Genomic DNA, 12,008 nt, shown 5'->3' with positions numbered 1-12,008 from the left:
CCTATGAGTGCAAACATATGGTTTCTGTCCTTCTCTGCCTGGCTTACTTCACTCAGCATGACACCCTCAAGGTCCATCCACTTTCCTACAAAGGGCCATATGTCATTCCCTCTCATTGCCATGTAGTACTCCATCGTGAATATATACCACATCTTCTTGATCCATTCGTCAGGTGATGGACATTTAGGCTCCTTCCATGGTTTGGCTATTGTTGACATTGCTGCTATGAACATTGGGGTACATGTGCTCCTATGCATGAGCAGTTCGGTCTCTCTTGGGTAAATCCCGAGCAATGCTATTGCTGGGTCATAAGGGAGTTCTATCGAAAGTTTTCTGAGGAACCTCCACACTGTTTTCCAGAGCGGCTGCACCAGTTGACATTCCCACCAACAGTGTAGGAGGGTGCCCATCTCTCCATACCCTCTCCAACAACTGTAGTCTTTTGCTTTGTTCATTTTAGCCACTCTGACTGGTGTGAGGTGGTATCTCAGTGTGGTTTTGATTTGTGTTTCCCTGATGATGAGTGATGTTGAGCATCGTTTTATGTGTCTGTAGGCCATCTGGATGCCCTCTTTGGACAACAAGCCATATTTTATTATTCTCCAGTGATATGTTGTATGTGTTATTAGAATGTTGGTGGTTATGTGGGTTTGATGCAATCCAAAGGAAAGCGTGTCTGGACCACACAGTCAGTGGCCTCAGCATGAACTTTTCCAGGCTAGCAAGCCATGCACAATATCTGTTATCTGATAGAAAGTAAGAAACATGATAAATTATCTGACTGATAAAAGGGTTAATATCCAGAACCTGAAAATATTAAAGTGACTACCTTTTTTGTGTTTCTTACAATGTCAAATTTTGTCTACAGAGCTTAATTCAAAGTCACATTCAGACTGAAAATTTCAATAACCTCCATTTCTAATAATATCTTCCTTTTTATTTCCCAAATGATCTACTAACTTTAGTTTTGTATAATGTGTTTCTACAAGTACTTTGCCAAGCCAATTGTATAATACCTATAAGAAAAAATCAAAGATGGCTAGCTGATCTTGCAAATAAAGATACTGGATATAAAGAGTTAAAGTGATATTAGTTCTGCCCTGTGCTTGAAAACAAAGAATAGTTGATTTCTATGATTCAATATGATTTACATTTGTTTGGCACCATACAGAATGATGAGTACTAATAAAGCGAATTAAACATTATGAGTTGTGCTGTACTTTTTCATGACCCACGACACCTTCAAATCGTAAGCAAGGTCATAAGACAGATAAGATCTATCACATGCTATGCTTCACAAACTATCTCCATAGAAAAACAGAGTTCATTTTCTTTCCCGGTCAAAAAGTGTTTGGTTAAGGTTCACTACTGATTTGAAATTTAAATAAAACTTTTCTCATGAATGAGAGGATTTCGTTAGTCAGGCATGTACTCTTTTTTTTCAGATATGACCTCTGTTTTCAAATGAATGACTAACTCCTCTTCAAAAGCTGATGGATTTCTGAGGAGGAAAAAAGGTACTATAGCTTGAAAGATAACTATTTGCCTTAAGTGCTTATTTCAATATTTTTGATACAAAAGCTAAGATGCATCAGAAACATTTTTCCTGGATTTATTTGTATCCAGTTTACCATTTTGGAAATGGACTAGGTATAGAAATGTCATAGAAGAATTGCAGCTTTTTATGCAATCTTAAACATGGCTCTTAATTTAATTTAAATATACTAAAAGATGTGAGTGTGAGATCAAAAGTAACATCATTTTGCCGGTATTATACTATATAGTGGGTCTCTATATTCATCCTATATTGTTGAGAAGCAAAATAAACACATGGAGTACTTACATTGTATTATTTTCATATTACTTCTTTTGCAGTAGGAAATTGATTGATGTTTTTGATTAAGCCAAATTCAGCATAAAAGAAGGTGCAGCTTATTTTACTCTATCTACAAATGATTTGAATTGCCAGTTCCAATCCACTATGTAAATAGCTGTTACCTAGGTACTAGGGATGCCTTTCACTGGCATCAAAATTAAAATCTTCCCATAGCACAAGAAAATAGACTGATTCATTTTGTAAAAGAACAGTCTTTCATGCCCCCAGGGGAGCCTTGAGGTTAACAAAAATAACTACAGATTTAATGTTAACACTTCTTTTTGTTCATAGAAACTTATATTTACCAAGCAAAGATTTAACATTTTAATCAGTGTTCTTAATAAGATTGGTTTTGCTTTCAATTCACAGTTGCTAGTATGCTCAGATCATTTTATAGCTCAGATAATTCAAAATAGAAGCATAAATTTAAAACTCTTAACCGAGATTTACCATAAAAATATTCTATCTGTTTTTGTACAATGGGTAAAACAGTGAAACCAAAAGCACTTCTCAGAAAATAATTTTTTGTCCTTTTATTTAATCATCAAACACATATTAAGTATCCACTCCTTATATGCTGGCTACTACATTAGATCTTTGAGAAACAAACAAACGTACAAGCACTTTAACCTCTGTACTTATTTGAGGACACAGGTGTGGGTTATAATCTCAATTTTATAGATGAACACACTCAAGTTTAGTAATATTAAGTAATTTTCCCAGGCCACACAACTGGAAAGTGACAGAGAATGAATCTGGACTCATATTTTGGGCATAATATTATACACTCCTCCTTTATTTACTGGATGTTTTATTTGTTCATCTCCTCCACTTGACCATAATTTCCTCAAATTTTGAGTTTGTGTTTCTCCTTTTCCTTCTCTTGCACTTGCCTTATGGAGACGTTTTCTGACACATTAAATGTGATACTCACAATAAATGCTTGGCCAGCCTCAGATAAAAAGTAATTTTTTTCAGTGGGACTTTCTTAATCATCCTGATTTAATGTTATATCCCCACCTCTACCACAGTTTTCCCTAAATTTCAACCCTGCTTATTCTCCTCATTCTGCTTATGACTATCCAACACATGTGTATTTTCCTGGTTAATTATTGTCTTTCTTTCTTCACTGGAATCTAAGCTCCATAAAGAAAAATGAGGTTTTTTCCCCCATTTTGTTCATTTTTATATATGCTGAGGCAAAATAGTGCTTGGAACAACCTAGACTTAATAAATGTTTATTGAATAAATGAATGAGTGAATGAATGAATGAATGAAAGCATCCTGTTCTTGGAATGCCGAATAGACCTCACAAAAACCAACTTGGAAACCAATGCAAAAGTCCAAAAGCTTAGTTTCACAAATAAAATTATAGAAATGGCAAGAGGAGAGTACTAAGAAACATTTAATTATATAGGAAAGGTTGGTCTTGTTTTAACTAGAGACACCTCTTATATTAGACACCTTTCTTTTAAATGTTGAAGACTTAATGTAACTTCTCATGAATGCAAGTGATCTTAGAGTGAGGGAAACTTAAATTACAGTCATCTCATTTATCCCCTCAATGTACAAAGGAAGGCACTAAGAGTCTTGTTGGTTAAGGACATATACAAGGTGCACCAGTCCAAGACTTCTCCCCATATGACTTGGTTCTATGGCAGAAAGCAGCCAATAGATTTATAACATAACTCCTATAATTTTAAGGTAAAATTTAACTGGAAGCTGGTTAATTTTTGTGTGCATCAAAATCAGTTGTGAACTAACCGCTCCTCCTGATTAATTCTTTTATGTTACTAGCCATTCAACAATGCCTCTCTAATTCAAATATCAATATACTGAACATAGAACCATGGAAAAACAAAGTCTGACCTTGAACAACATTCTTACTGGGCAATGAGAAAAAAAAATTTAAGCTATAAAATGCAGGAAAATTCCATATCAAGAGTTTGATGAGAATATGCCTTTTGTACCTGCAATACATCTATTAAGTGTTACAGACTGATCTTCAGAGCCCACGTAGTATGAAAGCTTTACTAATACTTAAAAATACTCTGAGAAAAAAGTCTCATTTTAACACAATTGTAAATGAAATACAAAAAGGTCACAGAGTACAAATTTAAAACATAATACAGTAGAAACTCTAGCATTTAAACCATTTCCTCTTGTTCATAAAATTTACTTAAAAGAGTGGTTGCAGCACCATGCTTTTCCAATCCGTGAGCTGTTACACATAAATATAAAACCAAAACGATGAGAGAAATATGTGTAGATAAAACTAAGCATACATTTGATTTCTAAATCCATGTCTTAACATAACTGAACAGCCAACAATGAAATGGTGATGTTAACCGGGAGGCATTTGATATATTTTCATTAAGGTCGCAAAACCTCAGGCAAATTATTAACGTGGGTCTCAGACAGATGACTAGACTGAGTCTAGAAAGCTTAACTGAAAAACCAATTAAAGTAAGAAGATTCACGGAAGTGCTAAGATCTTACTTTGTCATCCTAGTTCTTTTGCTTTACAGAATTTGTTGCTCTATTAAAATAACACAGGAAATGTAAGGCTTGAAATGTAATCAATTACTTACCACCTACATATTTCCCCCCACACTCTTCACACTGCTGCCAGTGTTCGTACTCCCAGGTTCATTCCTTATAAAGAAAAAGACAATTAATTTGACTGACTTCCATGTGTTGTAGGAATCAGCTGCCACTCCAGAACCACAGGTGTCATTCTGAGGCCTTTCCAAATCAGCATAAGTGCTATTTTCTAGTATTAAATGGAGAACTGAGGTTGCATAAAAATGTTCATGTTTGCCCAGCTTAGTTCATTCTGTAACATCACCCAAATCTGAAGCTTCATGATGGTCTGTCCCCTCATAACAGGTGTAGCCCCTTTGGGCTTCTGCTCTATCTACGTTGTCTATAGACTACAGCCCATAAGCAGCTACCATGGCCTCTCTCCTGACCTGGCCCCAGCTTTCAACCTGGACTTTACCTAGCTCACATTTATTCTACAATCATTCTGGAAGCCTACAGTATTTTCTCTCCCATCCTCTTTCTTGGTTGAGGAGCTTGGTTTCTATTTCACTGAGAAAAGAGAAGCAATCAAAAGAGTTTCCACCCACTCTTACTGCCACATTTCATAGTCTGGCTATCTTTCTCTTGGAGGCACGCTTCACGTGCCTCTCATAGGCCAGTTCCCCTCGTCTCTGGGTGCCATGTATTGAGTGACACCATTCTAGCCACTGCCCCTCTTTTTTTCCACTTTTCAAGATACTTCCTTTACTATTCATTTCCATCTGCATCTAAATGTACTAAAATATCTTTCTTTAAAAATGTTTCCCTTGAAGATATTCGCCTTCTAGGTGCTAGCCAAGCTCTTTTATGCCACGTTATCATAAAATTCCTTTAAAGAGTAATTTACTCAGGAGAGAAATTGGGTTCATACTCTCTTCTCTCACTCTTCATTAAACCCATTCCATCTCCCCCTTCTCTACCAAAGGTTACTGCTGTCCACTAGATTGTTAAAGCCGACGTTCATTTTACTCCATATTAACAGTACTTGACAGTATTGTCATATCTACTCTCTTCACACTTTCTGACACCCACATCTCTTTGGTTCTTCTGTCACTTTATTGGCTATCCTTCTCAGTCTCTTCTATTTCTTCCCTTACATCCTCTATATCTACAAACCAGAGGTGGGTCCTCAGATATCTGGTCTTCTTTGAACATACTCAGTCACTGAAGGAACTTATTCCATTTCATGCCTTTAAATATAAACTCTAAAATAACAACTCTCAAATATATATCTCTAGCCTAGAACTCTCTCTGATGTCCATATCCATCTGTATCTTTCACATCTCCATTTATATATCCAATAGATATCTCAAAATTAACAAGTCCTAAAGCAAATTTATGATTTACCCCACCAAACCTGCTTCCAGCAGCATCGGCTCAGCAAATGTCAACTTTATCATTCCATTTGTTCTGGACAATATCATTGAAATCAAGGTTGACCCTTTATTTCTCTCAAACCTTGTATCCAACCCATCAAAAAACATACAGTTTATGGCTTCAAAATATAGTCCGTTTCTAACCATTTCTTACTGACTTTACTGCCACCACACTGGCCTTGACCTTCATCATTTCTGGGAATACTGAAATGACCTTCTACCTAAAATACCTGTATTTACCTTGCCCTCTCCCCAGATCTATTCTCCAGAGAGATAACAGTCCTTTTAAAATCTAAAATCAACCATCCTTTTAAAATCTAAATCAGGTCATTCCATTCCCATGCTAAAAGCTCCCAGTTACTTCCTATCATATTCAGAAAAAAAGTTAATAAGATCCTTCAGATGTGGTCCCCTGCCTTCCTCTGACCTTGCCTTCTCCACTCTCCCTTTCTTCCTCTGCTCAGTGACATGACACTGACACCCTTTCTAGTCTTTGAATGAGACCAACCTTGCCACTACCTTAGGGTCTTGGTTTTTGCAGTTCTTTTTGCATGAAATGCTTGTCCCAATATCAACTCTCACCCTTGCTTCTTCTCTCTGCTCTCCTGTCATCTCTTCAGTCAGGCTTTTCTTAAACTCTGTAAACAAAGCAACACACTCTCTCTGACTCTTCCTATCTCCCTTATTCTTCTTTGTTTGCCTTCACAACACTTTCCCACCAGACACATGCCAGTCTCCCATGCTAAAAGAATGGGTAGAGATAAAATCATTATTTTGTCATGGTTTTATTTCTATTATCTAGAACAGTGCCTAGTAAATAGTAAATGTTCAATAAATATTTGTTGAATAGATGAAGGTCACTATTCTGCACCCAGAAGGATACTTCTATACTCTCTAAAGGTGATAAACTCTTTTTCCAGACCTCCAAAATTCAGTGGAGGTCTACCCAGTTTTGTATTTTTGAAGAAGGTGCCTCGGGAAGTTGGCTCTTTTGGTTTTACAAGTCTCTTGGCTTCCCATTTTGGCTCACTCTTCTCCTACTTGCCAACATAAAATTAGAAAATTATCTCACTTCTGTTTATTTTAGTAATGATTTTCTATAAACTCCCTATTAATCTGCTGTGAATATTTGCCACATAGGCCCAAGGTGAAGAGAGCTACAGTTGCAACCCTGTACTATCAAGTCCAAAGGAGGCCTCAAACTGTGTGGTCTGACTAGAAGGACAGATATAATACATAGTACGGTTTGCTTACTATTTGTGAGGTGACAAATAAGACCTGGTCCTCAGATTTATATGAAGAAGTCACGTTGAAAAGATTAAATCTTTAATACAGAAGCCAGGGCAGTAGTGCTAATTCCTCCTATAATTATGTAAATAGTCTTATTTGAAAGTCAGTTGGCCATATCAGCGCAGCCTTTTGGCTGATAGCAAGTGAGTCTATGGGTGTCAGCAACACTGGAGCCAGCTAGATACATTTTAGAACATGGTTCAGTGATCTTTTTCTGCAAAGGTCCAGATGGCAAATATTTTAGACCTTATTGGTCACATACTGTCTCTATCCTATATTGCTTTTTTTAAACAGCCCTTTAAAAAATATAAAATCTATTCTTAGCCCCAGAAGTATATAAAATAGGTCACATGCTAGATATGACCTATTGCCCATAATTTGCTGCTTCTTATTTTAGAGTTTAACATACTTTTCTAATAACTGAAATGAGTCAACTATAAGATTACCAGGACATGGGAGAGGAAAGTCCCATACAGATGGGATATTAAATAAGAGACACAACTGGGGCATCTGAGTGGCTGAGTCAGTTGAGCATCCAACTCCTGATTTTGGCTCAGGTCACAATCTCAGGGTCATTGTTTCGAGCCCCACTCAGAGTAGAACCTGCTTAGGATTCTCTCTCTTTCTTCCTATGCCCTTCTTCCCACCTCTCTCTCTCTCTCTATCTCTCTCTCAAAAAATTTTGTTAAAACAGGGACCCAATTAACAAGCAACTGACAAATATCCTAACCAACTAGCAATCAGCAAACAAGGCAAATAAATTGTAAGTGTAGAGCATAAAAAGTTATAGGGAATGTTATTTCAAGTAGTCTTACCAAAGGCAATGGATAAAGATCTAGACAAGGGGAATATGAATATTGTATAATACAGATCTTACATCAGGAAAATGAAGAAAAGCTGAGAACTGGTATTAAGGCTTGAATATTATTGATATCCTTGTGAAAACTGGTGAACACATATTTGCCTGCTGGGAAGAGCCCTGATGAAGGAGTTTACCAGGCATGTGGCTCATGTGGCTGCCATTTATTCAGTGTTTTTATTTTTATTGAAAACCTAGTATAAACCAGATACTCTTCTAGGCACCACAGGTATAGCAGTAGATTGAGCAGGCAAGATCCCTTGAATCATACAGCTTGTGCTCAAGTCAGAAATGGAGACAGTAAACAATACCACCAAACAAATAAGAGAATTTGAAATAGTGATATGTTTTTAGTGTCAAGCAGTCAAGTATGGAGGTGGTCAATTGGGACAAGGAACAAAACTGAGAGCAACCATCAAGTCTTTATTCACTTATTGTAACCATGTAAGCAAAAGCCAGAAACAAACACCAGCTCGCCAATGTTCCATTTTCTCACCATAGAACAGCATAGGACCAGGATCACATGGATGTAGCACAAATAGGGGAATCATCTCACTGAAAAAGGGCCCCATACAAAAGATTCCTTCCTCTGTATAGATCCATAGAATGAAGGGAGGGGAAAGGGGAAGGGCTGGGAGAGAAGGATGCTGAGTCAAAACATGTGCGCATGACCCAAGGTCTGCAATAAGAAAGGCTCCAAAAGCAGGAGCCTGAGCTAGGAACGCAGAGATGTGTATGAGAGGATGATAATGTTTGGTCATTTGGGTGGGGATGGGGGGGACATAAGTCTTGACTGCAACTTCCTCTAGAAAATTGCAGTGCACTGCCTATGGCATGCAGAAGGCGTTCCCCCCTCGCACCCCCCCCACTTCATGAAGCTTGTCAGACAATGTTCTATAATTGTCTGTCATTTGTCCTGAAGATCACGCAGGAGATTTGGGCCCAGAATAGACTCTTCACTTAGAATGAAGCTATTTATATATACATATAACTAAGAAGGTTTCATCAAAGAGGTAGACCATTAAGCTGGTACCCAAATGGCAAGAAGGATTCCACCATACAAAAAGCTGAAGAACCCGCATCCTGGCAAAGAAAAGAGCAGCTGTCAAATGAGGTAGGAAAGAGTTTGAGTGAGGCAAGGAAACGGGGAAGGCCTGTGTGTGTGGAACGTGGTGAACAAGGAGAGGCTATTAGGAGATGAGGCATCTTATCTCCTGAGTTCCTGCCATGTTCCCAGCATTGCAGATACTACCTGAAAGAAATCACAGTTTCTGCCACCCCCACATATGCATTCAGACTAAGGTACAGTCACAGCAAATAAAAAGAGAAAGCAATAAACAACAAACATTTAGCTAGCTTCACTCTATCAGGGACTGTGTCAGGAGCATTGTAATATGAAGTCTTCAAAGCAACCTTATAAACTGGATTTTATGAAATGTGTTTTTACCTATAAAACGAGTCAGTCTCAGAGAGATTAAGAAAATCGTCAAGTACACTTAACTGAACCTACAGTCCATGTTCTTCCTTCTATACTACAAGTGACTTGAAGTTTGGAGGCTGGTCATTACGAACTAGGGCTCAAAGCTAGAGCAGCCCCAAGGTTTTAAATGACTGCCATTGAGATCAGACCTCTTCCCTTTGGACCCTTTGTCTACTTTGTTTAAGGAATGATTTATTTGAGAGTCTTGGATGACGTTGAACACAGAGCTACAATCCAGGTGGCTGATATCACAAATGGTGGAAGCTGCTGACACAGTTGGCAAGCAGACCATAATGGCAGTGAACTTCACAACCTTAGGAGTAGCCCCCACCCCTTTGCCATGGGGTACCCTGGAGCCATATGCCTCACATTTTACCATGACCCAATTTTACACCCACATGGTTTCAGAAACACTAATCTGACTAACATCTTGAACTGGAACACAGTCCTTTTAGAACAATTATGGCTAATTAAAATAAGAAGCCGTAGGACATGAGAGATTAAACAGAAACCTGAGACTAAAGAGTTTAAAGTTATTAGCCTGGCTCAGAAATTAATTTATGTGTTTTCCTTGGTGATTTATTTCATCTTCTCTTCAATTTGGGTTCTATTTTACTGAGAGTACTAATGAAACAAAGCATAACACAAAGAAATGTGAGCCTCAGTGTTTTTATCTTTGAAATGGGAATAACAGACTTACATTAGAGAATCTGAGACAGAGACAATGGGTGTTGCCTAAGTATGGAGTAGTCTCAGTGCACAACTCATAAAGTCTTTCCCAGGTCCCAGTATTTTTCCTCATTGCTTAGAAGGTTCCCCAGGGCTCAAATGGAATGTCTTAATACCACCTGCATTTGCTATGATGTGTTGTCACTTGTGTACCAGCATCGAGGTCCACAAGAGAAAGATTAATATTTGAAAGCAGCAGCACAGAGTGTTGATATTGACTGTCATCCTAACCAGGGCATTTTAATGCAATTGTGCAATGAGACTGGAGTGGAGACCTCAGGTTAATGTCTACTGTCTTTCACATTCAATTTAAACAATAGATTAAGGATGATTTGCTCTTTTGGAACATGACAGAGACCTTTTGAGATGAAATGTCTTTAAGCCAATTTGGTTGCTGAAGTTGTTGGGCCCAAATCCCTGAGGGTAAACATTATGGTGACTGCTGAGAAATACGTCTCACGTTCTTAGAAATGACTGCATTTCAACTGCAGGAAAGACAGACAGAAGCACCAAACAGCAACCAAAATCAGTTCCTTTTTTACAATGTATGTAATCATATCAAGAGAATATTCGTTATAGTAAAAGAAATTAGAGCTTTTCTCCATGCCTTTTTTTTTCCTGTTAGTGGTTGGCAAACTGGTGATTCCTTTTTCTTTCCTGAGAATTTGATACACATCCTCATCCACCGCAGTTTGTAAAGGCTGTATTCCCCAACTCTTAGTGTATTTTCTATTCAATTCAGTGCTGTCACAAGCTGTCAAGTATTTGTGATGCAAGCATAGGTAATTAACCCCTCTTTTGTTTTGCGTTTTCCCAATTCTTCCGGTTAAATGAACCAACATAAACTAAAAAAAAAAAAAAAGGCGTGAAGTGAAGTGGATACATTTTGTGCTAGAAAACTATAGGAAAAATCATTATTCTAGCCATTCATATGCAGATTGACTTTTTTTCCTTCTATTGCAGATCTTAGTACATACTAAGGGCTTAAAAGTATTACATTTTCCTTTATTGTGTTTGTTTTTAGGGAGCATGAATGAAGGATGCATTTTTATTAAAATATTTCTCTGGATTAAGAGTAATAAGGCTAAGCATACATATTTGCTGGAAGGATATGTGACTTTTAGTTATTATAAGTAAAACCCCTTCAGTGACTAAGTCAGTTACATTTCATGATTTAAAATCCTTTGAGGAGTTTGAAGTTTCACGATATTCTCGCTGCTAATCAGCCTTCAAACAAAAATACTGACAGTGTTTAAAACAGCAGAAAAGAGTACAACATAGAGAAAGTACTCTAAAGACTTTCAATGAAGAGGGAATAAAGCTAAATCCACCTAATATCTAAGACTAAAATGATCTCTCCTAATCTTTTCCAACTCGCTCAATAAGAAATGAGAAAGTTCAGCAGAACTTGATTACAAAAGATTCAGCAAGAACATAAAAGAAAATTGTGATATGTATTTGCATTCTTTCTTAATTTCCTACATGTAATAAGATTAATAGATGGTTAATTGAATCATAAACATGCGAGTATAAAATAAATTTTATAATTGCTTTTATACTTTTTATTTTTTTATTTTTTTTAAATCCAAGAAACAGAAACTTTATTGGTGCTTATTAAACCAATGCACTTTTTCATGTTCAGAACTATCCCATGGAGTATGTATTAATCTCCTTTTCAAAATAGTGAAACTGAGGCTCTGAGATTATCTGAGAAGAGACACAGCCAGTACTGAAATCCAAATCCTACTTAAAAAGCACATGGTTTAAAATTTTTTTTAAAGTCTTCCATTATAAATGTAGAACTTGCTCATCAGA

The sequence above is a fragment of the Suricata suricatta genome, chromosome 11 (genome assembly GCF_006229205.1).
Source record: "Suricata suricatta isolate VVHF042 chromosome 11, meerkat_22Aug2017_6uvM2_HiC, whole genome shotgun sequence".
Lineage (NCBI taxonomy): Eukaryota > Metazoa > Chordata > Mammalia > Carnivora > Herpestidae > Suricata > Suricata suricatta.
This window is presented reverse-complemented; position numbering follows the sequence as displayed.